Source organism: Notechis scutatus, chromosome 5 (assembly GCF_049901735.1).
Source record: "Notechis scutatus isolate UNSWTSFEM ecotype Mainland chromosome 5, rNotScu1.2, whole genome shotgun sequence".
Taxonomy (NCBI): Eukaryota; Metazoa; Chordata; class Lepidosauria; order Squamata; family Elapidae; genus Notechis; species Notechis scutatus.
Window position 1 is genome coordinate 29571806 of NC_142013.1, and position 19932 is coordinate 29591737.

Below are 19932 nucleotides of genomic sequence, written 5' to 3' on the forward strand. Positions count from 1 at the left end.
TAATTTCTACCATTGTTTAAGTCAAATGTGCTCTATCAATACAATTTCTTTAGTTGATTTGAACCAGAGTTTTGGTTCCTGCTGTAGGGATTTTTAGACAATTCTTGTCTGTACAGACAGACCGACACCTATGCAGCAGCTAACATGGAAATGAGTTTATAGCAACTACAACTATTGTATGTAATGTGATATTTCCTTTGGCGCTTTCAGGCGTTTTCTAAGTACTTTGTTTTTTATGCAAGTTGGCATGTCAAAATCAGTGTTTTTTCTTTGGGACAAGTATAGTATGTCTTTTGTTAACGGATAACAGAGGGGTCAGCAATTTTGCTGTGGCTTAGAATTAGATGTGATGACCCGGGGCATGGTACAAAAGCAATAACGTCACAAAAATAGGTAAAGTCCCTTTAATACCTCCAACTTGGCCCCCAATGTGCAGTTATCCTTGTCTGGAGTTCAAACTCTTCCAAAAACAGTCTACAAAGGGAAGAAATGCAGCCCGAACCCAAAGTACAGATAAAGTAGAAATAAAAACAACACACAAACCACGCTAAAGTAATTAACACTACGGGACAGAATAATAAATTGAAGACTTCCAAAAGATAACGAAGCACGCACAGTTGGGAGAACGCCAAAACCCAGATAAGCCTTGACAAAGATAATGCACGCTTTGCTTCCAGCAAGGTGCTGTGTGCAAATGTCCTTCTTATATCCTGTTCTCCCAGCAGCAACTAATGAAAGGGATCAAGGCCTTTTTCTCTCCCATAAGCCACGTTGCTCCTTCTCCGTTTCTCCCTGCATGCCCTAAGATGAAGAAAGGGTGGCCCTGGGTCTTCCTCTGAATGCCCAGCCGGACTGTGCCCATTTCTTCCAGAGCCACACTCCCACTCTCTGTCAACTCCTCAATCTCCCCCCTCAGAATCAGACTCCAACAAGGGCATGACATTAGATCAGTATTTGGCTGCCAGGCTGGCCGAAAAATTAAATAGCCAGGCTAAGGTCAATAGCTATGGAAACCATGGCATTACACACGTTCTTATGGTCTGTCATCCTGTTATACCTGCTTGCTGTCTATGAAAATCAAAGTTGTAAGGGCAGCTAAATATTCCTTCTGATTGCAAGCTCCCTTAGTAGGAATCCTACAGAATCCTACATAAGATTCCTGACTTCAATTATCCTGATTTGGAAATGTATCTTGCCCTGCCTTCTCTGTATCTTTGTCCATTAACTTACTCTATATCTTCTTTGCATGATTTGAAATCTAATCTCTTTAAAATAATTAACCAGAAACCTTCTCTGGTTATGTCTAGAGAAATTGACACACTAAGATTTGTGCTGACCTGTTCAGTACTTCTGTTAAAAAGTAGAGCTAAGAGTTTATCTTAGAGATCATTACATTGCAGTCTTTAGACTAAGTCTTTCCTTTAGACTTTAAATTCATAGCTGCTTAAGGCTTAGAATACTATCCCCAGTAAACCTCAAATATAGCATTTAGGTGATTATTAGTGCTGAAGGAATTTAATTTAGTAGGCTGTGATTATGCTGAATTTGAGCTGTTTGCTTTTCTACTTGAAAACTGCATGAACTTCTGAACAGTTTTTTTTCTTTTTATAGTGTCTCTCTCTCTCTCCCCCCTTCTCCCCCATTTCTCTGCTGTTCTGTAAAATGCTCCATGAAGTGGCAATAATTTACATTCTTATGACAGGATAGGGTGGATTTTTTTGTTTTGTTTTTCTTTGTTTATTTATAAGACATTTCCTTCTAGTTAGTAAAAAGTTTGATCGTTAGGAGGCTCCAGTGATTTTCCTTCCCACCTCTTTCCTCCCTAAAGGTTCTTTTTTTTTTTTTTTTTTTGCCTCGGCACTCCCCGTGGATCCTTGTGAACTCAAAAAAGTTAAGGCAGCCAAGCCTTGTCACTCTCCGGAGGCAAAAGTTTCCTTCGTCATCACTTGGAACAGGAACTACAATCATTGTGGTGAGTGCTATGGATTTAGAAGTTAGTATGCGGATGCTGTTAGTGGTGAAGTAATTTCTCTCTCTCTCTCTCTCTCTTTCTCAGTTTTTCATATCACATTAGAGGCTGAACATTTTAACAGCTTTCACAGAGCTGAGAAACTTTGCCTTATATTCATTGCTAGCGACAGAACAATCAATACTGTTTAGGTTAACTTTAGCTTGCCTTGGTGGGCTTTCCTGCTGTCACCAGTGGGTGTCAGTCTTGGCAGTAGCTAACAAGGTGCTTGTAAAGAGGCAAGAGTGTGCTGCTACAAGGAGTTGGAAAAAAGAGAAAATATTAATCCTTCACTTAGACTCTTTGTCTGGCAACTTTTCATGCCTGTGTTTCTCAGCATTTACATTATGTTCTGAAGACCTGATTGTCCAGCCAAGCATAAAAGAAACTCTCTAGTGAATGCATGATAAAAGAAAATACTTCCATGAAAGCAACCTCTGGGAATAGAGAGAGGCGGTGCGATGGGAAACCATTTATAAATGGAACTTCCACGGGTCTATACAGAAGGATTTCAATTTTTTTTTTCCAAAACTTTATCCCTTCTGTTCTTTTTCCTAGTGAGATGATATAAATGATTCACATGTGTTATTCTGAAAGAATCTCCCATATAGGCTTAATAGCTGCTATGTATTTTTCTCTTCATGAAGAAAAGCAGCTGGAAGAGAGGCACTGAGCAGGAAAACTCCTGGTGAGAAGAGACTTACGCAGCTCTTTTCACTCTGCCCTTCCTTCATGTTTGCAGCCCCTGGAACTGGGCATTTGTGCATCTATGAGTATCTATGTATGTGTGTGCATGCATATGCTGACAAACACATATAGAGTGTTTTTAGTCTTTAAAAATAGCCATAAAATGTAAAATTGGAATTATTTAATTAAAACATATATTTAACAATTAATTAGTTACGTCTCTGATATTAAAAGCTACATTTATATAGTGCATTTATAGGTTTAGAATAAGCAGAGAATATACATATTACTTTTACTTAGTAGTAAAATAGCTTAATATTTTTTTAAAAATGAATAGCATTTTTTAAAAATAGAAATCTATAATCTTCAAAAATTGAAATAATTCAGAATTTAGTACTAGAAAAATTTGGTTCAAAAACTCCAGTATCTACATTTAAATAGAACACAAAGTTGGAGAAGGTTTCAACCTGGCTGTTTGAAAGCCTACTTTGTATTAAAATGGCATGCTTGAGAATGCATTGATGAAATGTTGAAACATTACTAAAAATATTTTTCTATAGAAAATGTTCATGTGACCACATAAAACTTGAAATTTTGTTTGTAAAAACAAAAGGATATAAATTATATGAATAAAGTATAATATGATAAAACCTAAAATTTGTAAAATTCAAAAATTACACTTTTAAAATGTAATATTTATACATTATATTTGGGACCTAATTGGTTTAGTGATTAATACACTAAAGGCTTGGGTCATAAGCTGCTCTGTTAATTCCTATTGCAAGTAGTGGATCAACATTCAGTTGCTCTGAAAAAAGTGGACATCATATTTGCAGGAAAACCCTAGGAAAAAATATACAGTATATATGTATATACAGTGTGTGTGATTTTGTGTGTGTGCAGTATGTGTATGTGTGTATCAGTATGTGTGTGTGTGTATATAAACATACATACACAGACATATAGTATACTGCAGGGCTATCAAACTCACGACGACACATTGTTATCACATGACGTATCGCAACTTTTTTCCCCTTCACTAAACTTGAGTGGACATGGCCAGCACGTGATACATCTGGCCCGCAGCCATGAGTTTGACACTCCTGATATAATGTAGACATATATTAATATATGTATGTGTGTGTTTATGTATATATGTATATAATTACTACATACATACAATGTATGTAGCAAAATCTTCTTAGAATTACAGTTGTTTCCTGCAGTCAGAGGTACCTAAAAGATTGTCTATTCTAATCTAGTTAGACTAGAGGATTGGTCATTGAGGCCCTTGTATGAGAAAAATGTATGTATATGTATATTTTGAACAATTTGGTCATTTTTGAATATAGTGGGGGAGATTCCTAAGTTTGAAAATTATTTTTGATTTTTTAAAATTCTTGTATCTGCATGACTTCAGGAATATAATCACCATATAAACATACTCTTCTGTTGTACTAAGAAACAACTGCATAGTCAACTCTCATAGAGACACTGGCTATATTCTGCTTTCTGAGTCGTTCAGAAAGAACTAGATGATTTCACAACCAATACCTTTTCCAGTTCTGCGTCTAATTCTGTGTAACTGTTTGGTCATGGGGCCACGGTTTCTAAGGGCTTGTTTTTAATTGTCATGTTAGGTTTTATTTGTTTTTTTGTTTCTTTCCTAGTAAGTTGCATTAGCCAGCTGAAGCCTAGTCTTTTCTTTACCAGCAAAAATTTGATTTGCCATGCCCTGGCATCATTACTAAATAAATTCCCATCTGTTTCACAACCTAATTTCCCATAAATATACAGCTAAGCTTTTTCTTATGGTCTTTGTGGTGGAGCATATAAACTTTTTAAATTTCACTGTTACAACTATTGAAAAATGTCTTTTCCCAGTTCACATCTCCATTTCAGGGGCAAATCAGGGAAAAGCATTCTGCCAATTTTTAGGAGGGGGTCAAAGAGAATTAATTTGTTCTGGTGGGAGGAAAAGCTGCACTTTTTTAATTATATGTGGCAGCTGTTGGTTGGCTAGCTGCCACCATGCTTACTGTAATAGCACTTTATGTAGAGCATCAATACTCCACTCACAATATTATGATGCTATACATGAGAATCAAACCATCTATCTCAACTGCATTGCAACATTATCATCATTGTCATCTATATGTTAATTAATATCATTATTACATGTTATACAACTATAAATTTTTTTGGATGTTATAATAATCAGATTGATAACTAGGTAGCTAGTTTGTAGTTTTATTGCACAACAGTCAAAATTTGAAGGAAGGAAACATAAGCTTTCCTTGGTTTTTAAAACTATACTGCCTAAAATATTCTATACTTGATTTGACAAACATACTGATTAAACTGTGTAATAAAACAATCCTAACTTTTACATAAAGATTAGATCTATATTATTTAAACAGTTGGCTTTCCTCTGGGGTTCATAAATGTAAGTTGCAACCTACTTGCGTATTATGCAGGGGTAGGATTCAAACTTTTTAACAACCAATTCTGTGGGCGTGGCTAAGTTGGTGGGCATGGCTTGGTGGTCATGTTATTGGCTGGGTGTGGCCAACTCAGTATCACTCACATCGAGCCACGCATCTCCTCACCTGGCTTCTAAGACTGTGGGGATGCTGCAACAGTCGTAAGTGTGAAAAATGGTCATAAGTCACTTTTTCAGTGCCATTGTAACTTTGAATTGTCACTCCACACAAGCAAAGTACCAGCAAAGGAGAGGAAAAAAACTCCAGAGAAGTTCCAGAGACAGGAAGTTTAGTCCTGCCAAGAATGTAATAAGGGTTAACGGAGAGGCAGTTTCTGTCCTTCCAGGATTAGGCCAGTAATTTCTTCTAACAACCGGTTCTCCGAACTGCTTAGAATATTAACAACTGGTTCTAGCAAATAGGTGCGAACCCGTAGAATCCCAGCCCTGGTATTATGTCACCTTAGGTATATGTAGTTAGAAACATTTTTCTCTTTTTGTTCACAGTTCTATTATTATGTGTGATTTTAATAGCTGTTTCTGCTATTGGTTTTGAAAGCAAACTCTTCTTTTCCTTATCATAAACTGCTTCTGAAACTCCTCTGAGTTTTCATCATGTTCAGAAGATTCTCAGATGCTTTAATAACTAGTGCTATCAAATGGAGTAATAAAGGCATCTAATACAACTCCCCCATAGGCATATTATTTTGTTTTATTTTCCTCTCTGCATGTTCTAGGATTTACTATTATGTGTGCTAAGTTCCTGAGCTAGCATGGGGTTATGCTGCTGGCAAAATAATGTCAGTGCAGATTACAGGGGAATTACATCGTTGAGGCCTTAAGGCATTGAATTTCATAGTGTACGTCAGGGCACATGTCTCTGAGTTCACTAAAACATGGGTATCATGCACATCCTGCATCATTAGATGTGTTATGCAGAAAACAAGAAGGCTTAATCACGTATTCAAAGAAACAGTCTTACAATAAATTTTGCCTTAGCAAACTGCCATGCATAGTGCAATTTCTCCTGCCTGTGCATATTACATGGTAAAGAAAAGATACCCTGCTGTATATCAGAAGGTTATAATTTCTTTTAGGTGTTCTATTGAAGTGTAAGCTGTGAGCATAAAGCTCAAGTGGTTATTTTAAATAGGGGTTTTAAGCCAAAAAAAAAATAAAAAAATCATGCCTGGCAAGAATTTCCCTTTTTCTTAAGGTTGCCAAAAGTTTTCTTTTTTCTTTTTTTAATAAATAACCTTTAAAATAAAATGGTGTGCTTTCTAAACCTTGGCAGGTATCTGTTTAAGCCAGAAAATCCAAAGAGGACAAAGGAAGATAAATGTCCCTCACTAGGAAAACGTTTGGCATTATAACTTCCCTCTCTGTTTCTCAGGGTTTTTTTCAGTTATAGGTACTGCTGTCTTTTCATTAAATAAGTAGTATTAAAAAACAGCTGCCATCCATTGTTTAGGCAAGAGAGAGGGAGGAGAGAGAAAGAGAGAGAATGGCACCAAAATGGAAAGGAGCTGCAACATACAACTTACTGTACAACCTTATTACAAGAATTAACCAGTTGTGACTGGTTATAACTTGAATCAAATGTACTGACTGCTTCTGAATGATCACACCATAAATTGGGTTAAGCCTTAATTCATAATTATCTGAAGCCATTATTTCAATGAATTATTGCAAATCTTTTTTTTTTAATGGCATTTTTTAAAATCTCCCAGCAGAACACCCATCTTCTGGCAAAGATAATGACACTGAAACCTTCATTTATGTAATTCAGTACCTTAAGTCCTCACTTAATAACCGCAATTCCGACCGGCAAAACATCGCATGACAAGAATTAAGATGTCTGTTCCTTTAAAGACATGCAGTCTTTAAGTGTGACATCACATAACCATGGCTTGCAACTTACTGCCGGCTTCTCCATTGACTTTGACTGTTAGAAACTGGCTCTGAAGCTTGTAAATGGGCACCGCATGACCATGAACATTGGGACACTGCAACTGTCGTAAATGCATGTCAGTTCAAAGTGCCCAAATTGCAGTCATGTAACTATAGGGAACTTGTGATGGTCATCCATTTGAGGACCAGTTGTTAAACTGCTTTTTTAGTGCCATCAAAAGCCTGAATGGTTGCTAAACAGGATAGTTGTTAATTGAGAACTATCTGTATCTTCTGTCTCATGCCATTTTCTGTATAAAAAAGAAAGAAAGGTTTTTTTTAATGTTCCATGATAGCACATGATTAGTATATTTTTACAATTCAGAAGATGTCTATTATCATGTAAAACATTTCTCATCATGGCCCCAGTAACTTCAGAATCTAATTTGTGTCTGAAACCAAAGCAAATACAACATTTTCCAACACTTTTCTTATTTCTCTACTAGTCTTCCTTATGGTATATCGAGGTTTTGTATTTATATACTCATTGCTTGCAACTGCTCTTCTTACATTCATTTCTCCAGTCATTCACACATTCAAATATATGTCATTAGAAGGACTCTCCAATGCTGATTCAGCAAAATGCTGCCACTGGCGCTGCTACTTATCTGGAAACATTACTGAACACATTTATTGCTGCATTATTATGAGGCTTTGGATCCATTTCCATGTTTTAACACTGATTGAACCTCTCTGGAAAAAAAAGTCCCCTCTCTCAATCCTGCAGAAGTGTGGGCATAGTTAGCAAGTTATATTATTTCATTATTGTGGAGAAGATGATAAGATTTTTTTTTGCTTATTCAGAACTACAGATAGGAGATTCCACTGGCTATCTGTGGAATTCCTGAAGTTGAAATGCACACAATCTTAAAGTTGCCAGCTTTGAGAAACATTGGTCTAGAATATATCAGGGCTGTCAAACTCCCAGCCAGCATGCCAGATGCACCATGAGCCGGCCATGCCCACGCCTGGTTTAGCAAAGGAGGGGGGAGTTCCAATACGTCATGTGATGCTGCCATGTCAATGTGGGTTTGATACCCCTGGTCTAGATTCACAGAAATTATATAGATAGGCAAGAAACAATTATGCTGATTATCAGCATAAATTTGCAGTAAATCTAATATGAAACATTCACAAAGTGTTCCTCCATTTCTAATTGGAAAAAAAAATCCAAAGTAATTAAAAGTTTAGAAAAGGATTGGAACAGTATTTGTAAGACAACTACATCTCTTTCAGAGGGAATGAAACATAGTTGCATGATAACAATATGCCTTGACTAACACTTGTGGCTGTTAACTTATAAGTGTTCTCTGATGTTATTATTCTTGTTGAGTTTTTCTAAGTTTGAAGAGTATATTGTTCAGCTAGTGACAAGCAGTAATTCAACCTTTAAAACAGAAAAGGATATTTTTATCAAAAGAATTTAAGTTACAGTAATGTTCTTAAGATCAGACTGCTTAATCTTCTAGTGGCCAGAATCCGTCTTAAGTTAGGACAGGATGAATAAGTGACATAGTTAGGTTCTTTTTATCTTTTCAAATTTTTTTCAAGAAAAGTTTCCCTTTTAGGCATGCTGGCATGTTATAAAATTTCAGACAATAACTTTGACAAAAGCATCAATTAATTATTAAATAAAATAATTTTCACAAACTATACTTGTATCTTGAAGACAAAACTGTTTTCTCCTGTTTTATGAAAAACAGATGTGTATATTTTGATATGCTCTTAGCTGCTTACCATGCCACCAGTGAAATCTGCAATAGTTTGAGTTCCTTAGCTATAGAGTTATGTCATTTGACTGTTATCTTTTCAGCAGTGATATGTGTCTACTTGTACCATGTGGAAAAATGAATAAAATATCTAAATGTTAAAAGACAGTTTATAAACACCATATGTACATTCATACCATGCAAAAGGAAAACTTTTAAACTGAAAATGTAATGATTAGAGTTCTTTACTTCCACAACTAAAAATTTTAAAAACTGTACAAAATTTGTACATTAATTTTTGGTCAGGGTATGGATGTCAGACTATTTCTATGTATTCTAATAGAATTATAACTAGTGTAAACATTTTTTTTCTTTTGAACACCATAAGGTGACTAGTTTCAATATACTGTACTTTCTATCAAGAAGATAGAAGAAGTAATTTTCAGCTTCAATTGAATATCTTTCTAGAAAATACAATGCCAAAGAATATATGGCATGGGAAAACATAAGAGTGAATTTTGGGCTTTGATGCATATGAACAAAGGAAAAAATATGTTTTTCTGTGGTTACATTTTAAGGTTGCACTAATGAGAAATATGACCACAGTCTAGATTTCTGTCCTGATTATTAGGTCCTGTAGCAAGTGCTAGCAGAGAAACTGATTATGAGAGTATATTAAATAACTCTTTAAGCCTACCTAGCAATCAAAGCTACATAAACACATTTTCTTTTTTCTTGCACTGATGTTTTGTGTTCCTAGGTAAGGCTGAACTATGTATGCAGAAGTAGTTGATTGAAACTAATCGACTTTATGACTGTGATCAAAATTATGGCTATAATAATAAAATTAGAACAAGCAAGGATTGTAATGGACTTTTGCAGAGATAGATATTCACATTTTAGAGAAAAATGGCAGTTCATCTTTGAACATTATAAGACAGAAATATGTTATAAATGATCAAAGAATAGAGCATTTCTTGGATTTCATAAAAACACATAATGTAATAAAGCTGATTTGATGTAATAAAGTACAATTTAAAGCAATGTTTAGTTTACATATATTAGGAAGGCAAAGAGAAATGGAAGACAACAAGGCAGGAAAGGAAATAAGGTATTTCTTTCTTTTCCACTAAAGATCCCTTAAGTGTGTGTGTGTGTGTGTGTGTGTGTGTGTGTGTGTGTGTGTGTGTGTCTTTATGTGTGTGTATGTGTGTGTGGTGTGTGGGACCTGAATTTTTTTTTTAAAAAAAATTATATTATCCGATAAATTTTAATTTATTTGTCATATGTAGGCTCTGCTTTTTTGTTCAGGGGTGCAATGTGACGTACATACATGATCTCTGAGAGCTGTAACATCCCATAGACTGTTTCTTTTTCTAAATCTCACAAACACTTTCTCACTTTAGAGTTTGTCAAAAGCTGGACAAAGAGGATAGCCAATGTTACTCCGATATTTTAAAAAGTGGGAAGACTGGAATCAGGAAACTACAGATCAATTATTTGGAAGGTCAATACCTGGGAAAACTCTAGCAAAGATAATCAAACAGTAGGGTTGCAAGCACATAGAAACTAACAGGGTGATTACAAGAAGCCAGCATGGATTAGTTAAAAACAAATTGTATCAGACAAATTTTACTGTTTTCTCTGACAGTATGAGTAGATTAATGAACTAAGGAATTATCAGCCCTGCTAGATAAATCAGATCAGAAAATCAATTCCCCAGGAAGGCCAAAATTATTTTTATTGAAATTGTCTATAATAACATAATTTTTCAAGTCTAATTTCACTGTACCTCTTCCTCTTTCTTAGGTTCCAGCAAATTAGGGAATAGCTACGTGAACTGTTTCTAATTGTTAACAAATTGCTCCATACTTTTTTTAAAAAAAGATGTTTCATCCCTTTTGGCTTAGACAGACGTTGTTGCACATTTCTGTCATCTTCTCTAGTCTCTACAGGAAAGCTTTGGGTACTGCATATTTACACTTTAGTGAGGCATTTGGTAAAGTAGACCATACCCTCCTGCTTGATATTGTGAAAAAAAGGGGTCGGATGCCATTAGTGTTGCCTTAATGGGCTTATGTCCAAATGAAGGGAAGTATATAGTAGATACCTAGAGTTTTATCCTGGGTGCAGTATACTTCAAAACCTCCCTCAAAAGATGAGGCATTAGCAGGAATGCTCATAACATTTGCAAATGACATAAAGCTGGGTGTATTGCTAATGCGCCAAAACAGTGGCCCCCAACCTTTTTTGTGCCGCGGCCCGGTACCGGCATCACAAAATGGTCCGCGGCCCGGTACCGGCATCAGCACGCATGGCAAAGCGCGCCGAGTGACCGGCCAGCCAGCCGTCCCCCGCTTCTCCCGCCACCTTCAATTCCTCCTTTGTACCTTTGTCGATGGGCTTCGGGACGGCGGGACAGTCGCTCGGCTCGCCTTGCCTTGGGTGCTGAAAGAATCCTCGCGCCTTAGTTTTGTTCGAAGCCGCCCCCCCCCTTTCGATGAAACTAAGGCGCGAGGATTCCTTCAGGACCCAAACGCCGCTTTCCAACCGGAAAAGCTCACCGGAAGCACTTTCTCATCAAAACAAGATGGCGGCGCCCAGCAAACCGGCGGCCCGGTAGAAAATGTTCCATGGACCAGTACCGGTCCGGGGCCTGGTGGTTGGGGACCCCTGCCCCAAAAGATAGATGGAATATTCAAAAGAATATTGAGAGATTTAAACACTGAGACCTATCCAACCAAATATTCAACAGTGAGAAATAGACAAAAAAAGAGAGAAAAAAACCAAAACAAAACAGGTAATGGTTTTTCTTGCAAGTAGTCTTCAACTTACACCTATTCATTTAATGACCATTTGGCACTGAAAAAGTGACATGACCATTTTTCATATTTACAATTGTTGCAGCATCCCCATGATCATATGATCAAAATTTGGACATTTGGCAGCTGGGTTTTATTTATGATAGTTGCAGTGTCGAGGGGGGGGGGGTCATGTGATCACTTTTCTGACAAGCAAAATCAATGGGGAAACCAAATTCACATGACGGCCGTGTTACTAACTGAACAACTACAGTGATTCATTTAACAACGGTGGCAACAAAGTTCATTAAATGGGGCAAAACTCACTGAACACCTGTCTTATTTAGCAACAGAAATTTGGGGCTCAATTGTGGTTGTAAGTCAAGGACTACCTGTACAAAGTACAACATAAGACAGTGTCTACCTTAGCACTAGTATCTCTAATAAAAATATGAGTATCTTGGTAAATCACACGTTAAGCATGAGCCAACAATGTGCCACAGTTTCCAAAAGAGCCAATGTGGTGTTAATCTACATTGACAGAGGAATTTTTGTATTTATATTTCATATTTCTAAACCACATCTCCTTCAAAGAGGGGCTCTTTGAGGTATAACCACAGGAGGTGATAGTGCCACTCCATGCTGCACCAGTCATACCATGCCTAGACTATTGTGTGAAGTTCTGTTGCCTCAATGAAAAAAAGATGCTGAAGAACTGGAAAGAGTGCAGAAAATAACAAGAAGTATGAAAAGAAACTTGGAGGCTATATCCTTCAAAGAACAGTTAGCTTAAAGAAAAGAAGTCTAAGTGAAATCATGATGACAATCTTCTAAAACATGAATAGATATCATAGGGCAGATAGTGTGAACTTATTTTCCATAGCAACTGGGGTAGAAGAGGGATCCTTGATGCTCTCTGATCTTGGTTGTTTTCTTGCAGACATTTCCTTACCTAAATTAGGTATTAGGTAATATCATCAATGGCTAGTCAAGTACTGTAATGTTACCCAGTTTGGGTAATGAAACTTCTGCAAGAAATCAAACTCCAAGACCACCAAGAATTCCTCATTTCAACCCTTAGCTACAAATATGTTCTTTTATAAAGGGTAGAAAAATTCAAAGTTAAAATAAGGAGTATTTTCATGATTGTGATAGCTGTTAAGTAGTTGAATTGCCTGCCTTCTGAAGCTATTTGTGTCCTATTAGTGGAAGTTTTCAAGAAAAGATTGGGCAGCGATTTGGTATAAGGATTCCTGCACTGGGTAGAGATATTGGATCAACTGACCTTCAAAATCCTTCCAATGCTATAATTCTATTTATTCTGTGGCTAGCTGAAACTTATGCTTATTATTTTGGATCCCAGTTTGGTGGCAATGGAAAACAGTTTCTGGTCATCTCTTAGGCATCATTTGTGCCTGAATACTGAACTGTTTCTTCAGATAGGTCATCCAAAGTTTCTTGGCCATACTCAGAGGGTAGGTCCTGAAGTCTCTTGTGTCAGCTTTATTACCTTCTTCTTTTTAATTGGTCAAAATCCTTCTGGAAATGTAGTACCCAAAATAGTTGTAGATATTTCTTGTACGAAAGGTGTGTGTATATGTAGATGGAAAGACAGACAGACACAAACAAACACACGGTATTCTCTTCTGCTGTCTGCCAAGAAAATTTAGTTCAATAGTCTGTCTATAATGCAAAGCTGAGCATCATCTCCTTTCATAACTAAACTTTTGCAAGTGAGCAAAATCTCTCCCATCCCTCAGCTTGCCTTCACATTCTTTTTTAATTGAAGATACCCCCATCCCAGTTCTTATACCATACGGGGATCGGCTGTCTGGGGTTGAACTCTTAAAAGTGCAGAGCTTGCAGAGATAGATCTACAGATTGAAGGCTTCAAACTGAAGACTTCAAGTGGCAGCAGAGCCAGCTAACAGCTTGCTGAGCTGATTATGTTTAAAAAGGAAAGGAAATCAGGATAGATCACCACCCACTGGAATTGTGTATCTTCTCTTTTTTTCAATTTAAGGGGAGGGGAAGGAGATGAGTATAATGATTGATAAAAGGGAATTAATTGAAAGGATATTTTGATTTTGAACCAAATCCATCTGTGAGAGAATTTGGACAAATTAATAGAAGAGAAATTCAATGAACAGATTTGGTGTGATCTAGGGGTGGGATGTACATTATTTGAATAATTGGATTTATTTGAGGAACATTAATTGGATTGCCCTCTTTAAAATTTTAATAATTCTAGTAATCCTTAATTTGCATATTTATATGTATAAATTGCCATATGCAAAGCTTAATTCAAGAGACTTGCTTAAATATTCTCAGTGCAGTAGTTAACAAGCTACCATTTGGTATGATTTTAATTCAGATTCTCCTAGTAGTAGCCTTATTGTTTTTATTTTACAGATGGATTTCTGGAACTTCAAATTAATAGGTTATCAGGTTAGTATTTACCTACAGTTATCCTATGAAAACTTATAGAATCCTGCTCTTTGTACTGTAGTATTTCAGAAAAAAATATTCCACGTCGTTTGCTCAAAAGCTCTGGCTAAAAAGAAAGCTATATATGGGTACCTTTAAAAAAAACACTGATAATGTTTTCCTTCTCATATACTGGTTTTTTTACAGTTTAATCTAAAACATTAATTTAGTCAGCCTGGCTGGCATGAAAGTTTCATTAATCATATATCCTTTTTTCTGAAGGGGCTTGTTTTGGAAAGGACATAAGCAGGATATAAAGCAACAGCATTTCTTTATTCTTTGTTCCTTGCATTGAGCATTTATAGATTCACTATCTTTCAAATAATTTCTTCTACCATTCTGTCTCATTCATAATTTTGCTTGACCTCTTTTTAAAGCCATCCAGTCTGATGGCACCTTTCAAGTGGCATCTGGTATAGACCTAGATTTTGTGTACTTAAATAAAACAGAAGCAAATATGCTTTTTAAATAATGCAGCGGAAATTATGAAACATGTGTTCTCTTTTTGCAGTGTGTGGGCACGTTTCATTGACAACTACAAGACTTCAAAACTGAACAGATAAAAGCATCACACACACAAACAAAAGAGGTCTTGATGACATTAAAATTGACAACTTTTTTCCAGTTTGAATTTCATATTTAGTTTGTATGAGATGCCTTCTTAGTTCCTTTAAGAAAACAGAACTCCTCCTGAAAACAAATTACTAATAAAAAAGTCCAAACAAAAAGGAAAAAAAAACCCAAAGGCTTGCAGAACTAAAGAATGTACGCATACATGTTATAGTAAACATCCTTGATCATATAAAGGATATGGAATTATAAATTTAAAAGAATCAAGAACAGTAATAATTTAATCTGAATATGGTAATCTCAGGCTTTTAACAACTTAAAATTCAGACTTGAATTTTGTTTCTAAATATCTGGTTTAACAGAAGTAACACTGCTGGCAGAGACAAGTGTTTCTTTAAAACTATAGAAAAGATCGCATTTTCCTTTTTTCTCCCCTCTTTAGCAGTGGGCAGCCCTTCAAACTTTTGATCATCCTGTCCTTTGTACATTGCATGACTGAACTCAGCTATGCCAAACATCCTCTGAGGAAGTTGACATTTGTGCAGTTTCTCAAAAAAGAGGGAAGAATGAATCCCAACTGTTTCCTTTTGCCCTTTTGATAGAGAGAGCAGTAAGTCAGCAGGAGAGGTGCGGCTTTTAACAAGGAGGGGTGGTAGAAGCTGATTTCAATCCTTCTACAGGCAAAACAGAAAAGAAAAGGGAAAAGACTGATGTGAAGCAACACTAATCAGAGCTGATTATGGGGAATGAATGGACTCATTGATGAGGGCAGACAAAACAAAGAGATTAAGCAATAGGGAAAATCCTGAGCAAGAGTGATGGAAGTTGTTTTGATGACCTAGGCGCTTCCTTTGAAATCTCATTTGTTTATTTGGAAGCTCTTCTTTTATTTCTTTTGTGTTGTTTCATGTACCAATAATTGGAAATATCCTAGATTGCAGTATTTCTTACTTCTGCTTTAACAGAGCACTGCCTGACCTTACTGTGCTAAAAGTCATCAAAGCTGCACCAGTGAAAGCTTTTACAAATAAGATACTGGGAGTAGGAAATAAATACACATGGGATCTTGGTGTTGTTATACAATTATTTTAAAAATGAATAGAGGTAAAACTTGATTAGCTATAAGCCAACGTAGTTTAGAGTGGAAATGTGGGATAAATAACATGACTTTCTCTAGGTACTACTTTAATCTGAAAGCCCTCCCTTTAAATAGTTCACATTTAGGCAAAAATCAATAATATATTGGGATATATAAAGCATTTATAATGGCAAAGCTCATTGCACGCAGCCTTTGCAACAGATCATTCTGTTACAGAGGATCACATCTTCCAATAAAACAGCACCAACTGAGCTGGTCCACCAAGAAAGATCTGGCTTATAGCTAGGTTCACTTTGATGGCAGCATTTTTGAAAATACATTTCAACTAAGAAAAAGGTAAATCAGAAAAAAAGCAGCAAAGACAAGGTGGTATTACCAGAATGAAAAAAAATCTCTCCATCCCCTCAAAAAAAAGAGAATTCATATTATGCATGAAAAATTATACATCTAGTGTGATATAAATAAGGCAGAGAAGAAGGTTCATTAAGTAAGTCATATGTCTCTTTAGTCTTTTTCAGACTGTTATTAATTGGCAACTTGAAGGCCCCATCTCTCATTTCTTAAAAGTCCTTATTTTAAAATCAGGCCTTTTTAAAAACAGGCAAATCTTTATTGGATAGCTGTTCTGGTTTTAGTATGAGAGCATAAGCAAAACTATACATTTACAGAAAAGATATTAAGTTTTAAATAGCAGTGTCTTGGCTGAGATCAAGGTCAACATAGCTTAGTATTTAGTCTAGAAGCCACTAGGAAACCCAGGAATTAGGTGTTTTCCTTTCCTTTCCACTCCACTCCATTCCATTCCATTATCGAGTTAGTCTTGATTGCTGGTGACTGTACACACAACTGGTTTCTTGGCAAGATTTCAGAAATAGTTTGCCATTACCTGCTTCCTAGGGCTGAGAGACAGTGACAGGCATAAGGTCTTCTTGTTGGCTTTATGCCTAAAGCAGGATTAGGACTCATGTGCTTTCTTTCCTGGTGCCTTATCTACTACACCAAATTGCCTCTGTAGGATAAACTGGAAAATTTAACAACAACAACAACAAAGCTTCAAACAAGCACATTGGCAAAGCACTTGCATATTATTTACAAGAAATCTACATAAATGTACATATGCATGCAGTTTATCAAGGGCTGAGTTCAACTTGAGAAAATGTATATTTTACTTATTGACCATACTTCATTCATGACTGTACTTAAAAAAACCTGAATTTTAAAATCAGTTCTTTGACTGCTGTAAAAATTGCTTGAACTACTGTGGCATCACAATAAGTTTGTAAATTGCTTTTAGAGTTTACAGATTTATTCCTATTGTTTATTTTATTAATTAAATTTTAATCGATATAAAATAAATTGATTGTACTAACTGATTATGTGCCATCAAGTTATTTTTGCTTTCTGGCAACCACATAAATAGATCTTCATGATGATCTGTCCCTAACCTGTTTTTTAAAGTCTCCCAACAGTGCTGTTATAGCAAGTGTAATTGAATTCATCCACTTTGCTGCTGGTTATCCTCTTCTTCTTTTTCCTTCCACTTTTACCAGCATTAGAGCCTTTTCTAGAGAACTGAATCTATGCATAATGTGTATGAAGTAGGATAATCTAACCCTGGTCGTTTGTGCCTCAAGTGAAAACTCTGGGTTGATTTGTTTGATGATCTGTTGGTTTGTTTTCTTGGCTGTCCTCAGGAATTCTGAAGAATCTTCACCAACACCAAAGTTCATAAGTGTGATTACCTGCTCATTTAAAGTGCAGTTTTCATTTCATACGGTGTCATAGGAAAATACCATGACTAGAAGATTTTGATTTTTGTAGATATAGAGATATCATGGCATTTGAATATATTTTCCAAAGCCTCCATGCTGCTCTACCAAGTGCTAATGTGCAGTAAGGAATGCAAACCAGTTTTAAAAAAAAACAATCAAGACCCCTTGAAATGTCCTTAGGATGGTACTTTACTAATCAAATTAATTATGATGAGGTAATATTTATTTTTTGTGGTGGGAGTTGATATCTGACTGAGGAACAAGAAAACTGATGGAAGATGGTTTTATGTTTTTATGTTTTGTATGTATATGTTTGTTTTTAAAAATAAAAATTCTTTTTTAAAAAAAAAAAGAAAACTGATCCTGAAATAAGAGGAAGAGTGGGGAAACATTGATGAAATTCTCTTGGAGAATTAGTAGATGGTAAAACTGGCCAAGAAATGCAAAGTATTGTAGGTCAGAGAGTATAGGTTAGAACAATATTTCTCAAACTTGGCAACTTAAGATGTGTGGACTTCAATCATCAGATTGCTCCAGCCAGCTTGCTTTTAAGACTGAGAAACACGGTGCTAGATGATAAAGACTGAAATCTATATTTTGTGCTGTAAGAGTCAGATTTGTGATGCACAAGTCTAAATTACAAGGAATATATTAAGGGTATGAGTTCTTCAGTTGCTATAACTCAATTGTATAAGCTGATACTGTGTGTATGTGAGTATACATTTGTCAACCCCCAGTGAAGGCATAAAATTGACTTTAATACAATTGTAAAATAGTTAGTACTTAGAGTACTTACAGAGTGACATTTAGCACAGTACAAATGGATTTCCATTGCTGCAGCAGAACTTTTCTTTCCTGTTCTCTCTCTTTCCCAGGTATATGTAACCACAATCTTCCCTTGATAGTTTTGCAGTGTTCCCAACTATATTTTTGAAGTGCCCGTAGGAGTGATGACAGAGAACGAATGCCATTCAGTCTTCAATGGGATTTGTTTAGAGATAGAATAGACCACAACACCTTTCCAATTAAATGAGCAAGAATGTATTTAAACAAACATCTATGCATCCACTTTGAGTTTACAAACCTAGAGTAAAGTTTTGGTTAATTACTATTTTTGGATTTGGGGAAGAACATGCCTGTCCATCTGTTCTTACATTCATTTCTACTTTCACAATTTGTATTTCAACTTTCACTAACTTTTACTTAAAATCTCATCAGTAGTTAACCTGTGTTTTCGAAATTCATAGTAATTAATTCTGAGAAATCTGCATTGGGTTGTGAAAGGAAAATATGCTACCATATTTATAAATTCTAAGTGGATATTGAGAATCGCACTAAGAATCCTAAATAAAACCTTATAGATTTTTAGTGGCCATAGTTTCTAAGAAAGTGTACTTGCTGTAAAAGCAGTGATATTGTACTTAAAGCCTCAGGCTATAGAACAAGAATTGATTTTCCCTAGTTAAATAAACTCAATAAAGTGTTACAAACCTCTCATATTAGTTCCTCATGTTGAGAGAAAAAAGGATTTTCCAGACAATCTGAAAATAAGATTTCTATCAAATGATACCATTTTGTCTTTAAAATTAACTTCAGCGGTAGTCTCCAAATCGTATAATACCTAAGGGCCCACTAAAATAACTTGATGCTGCTTTTATTTTTCCACAAGGAACAGGCTCTCAGAGTCATCTTGTCTTGGCCACTCTTATTATGGTTTCACACTTGATGTAAACATTTACAGTGTATAGACAGGGAAAACATCTATTTCATTTGTGCAGTTATATAATTGCTGGGTATAAACCGTTCACAGCTAGCAACATGTCTGACTGAACTCATATCCTCCCCCAGTCTCTAAGATGCAGTTACTTTTAGTGCCATTGTACACCCGGGTCAGTTGAAATTGCCCTTCACAGATGGTTAGCTTTCAACGTCGCTCTTTTATTTTATTTTGAAAAATAATTCTGAGTTTTCCCAGACCTCTGTTCCAATTCTAAGTTAGTTTGGAGGAAATTTATCATTCTTGGTACCAAGCAATTTTTTTTCTGTGGGATTTAGTGTAAAGTAATGAACAAGATGTATAACTACAAGCTGTAAAACTGAGAAGGTATGATTTGACATTCTTTTTCTGCACACAGAAATTACTCTTGTATTTCTTTAATGCTTGTAACAATCACCAGCAGAAGCATTCTGCTAGGTGCACAAATGATGTTCACAAACTGAATCTGTGGGAAATTGCACTATCTAACATGTATTCATAGTAGGATATTTATTCATGCAGAATGGGCATACACAATTCTCTCTCCTACTCCTTTTGGACTTCATAATAACACTTCAAGGTCAGCCATGCTGAAACATAACAGTTGTCTA

At 35.9% G+C, this 19932-nt stretch overlaps 1 protein-coding gene across 6 annotated transcripts in view; it reads left to right on the plus strand.

Moving 5' to 3' along the window:
* Positions 1–19932, plus strand: part of ZBTB20 (zinc finger and BTB domain containing 20) — a 477851-nt gene that overhangs the window by 264163 nt on the left and 193756 nt on the right. For 2 of the 6 annotated variants that reach the window (XM_087966400.1, XM_087966404.1), the window contains one exon: positions 1892–1972. The exons of the other annotated variants lie outside the window; for them this stretch is intronic. The gene's annotated coding sequence lies outside the window, so the exon portion shown is untranslated. The remainder of the gene's footprint in view (positions 1–1891; positions 1973–19932) is intronic. 6 annotated transcript variants of the gene reach the window in all.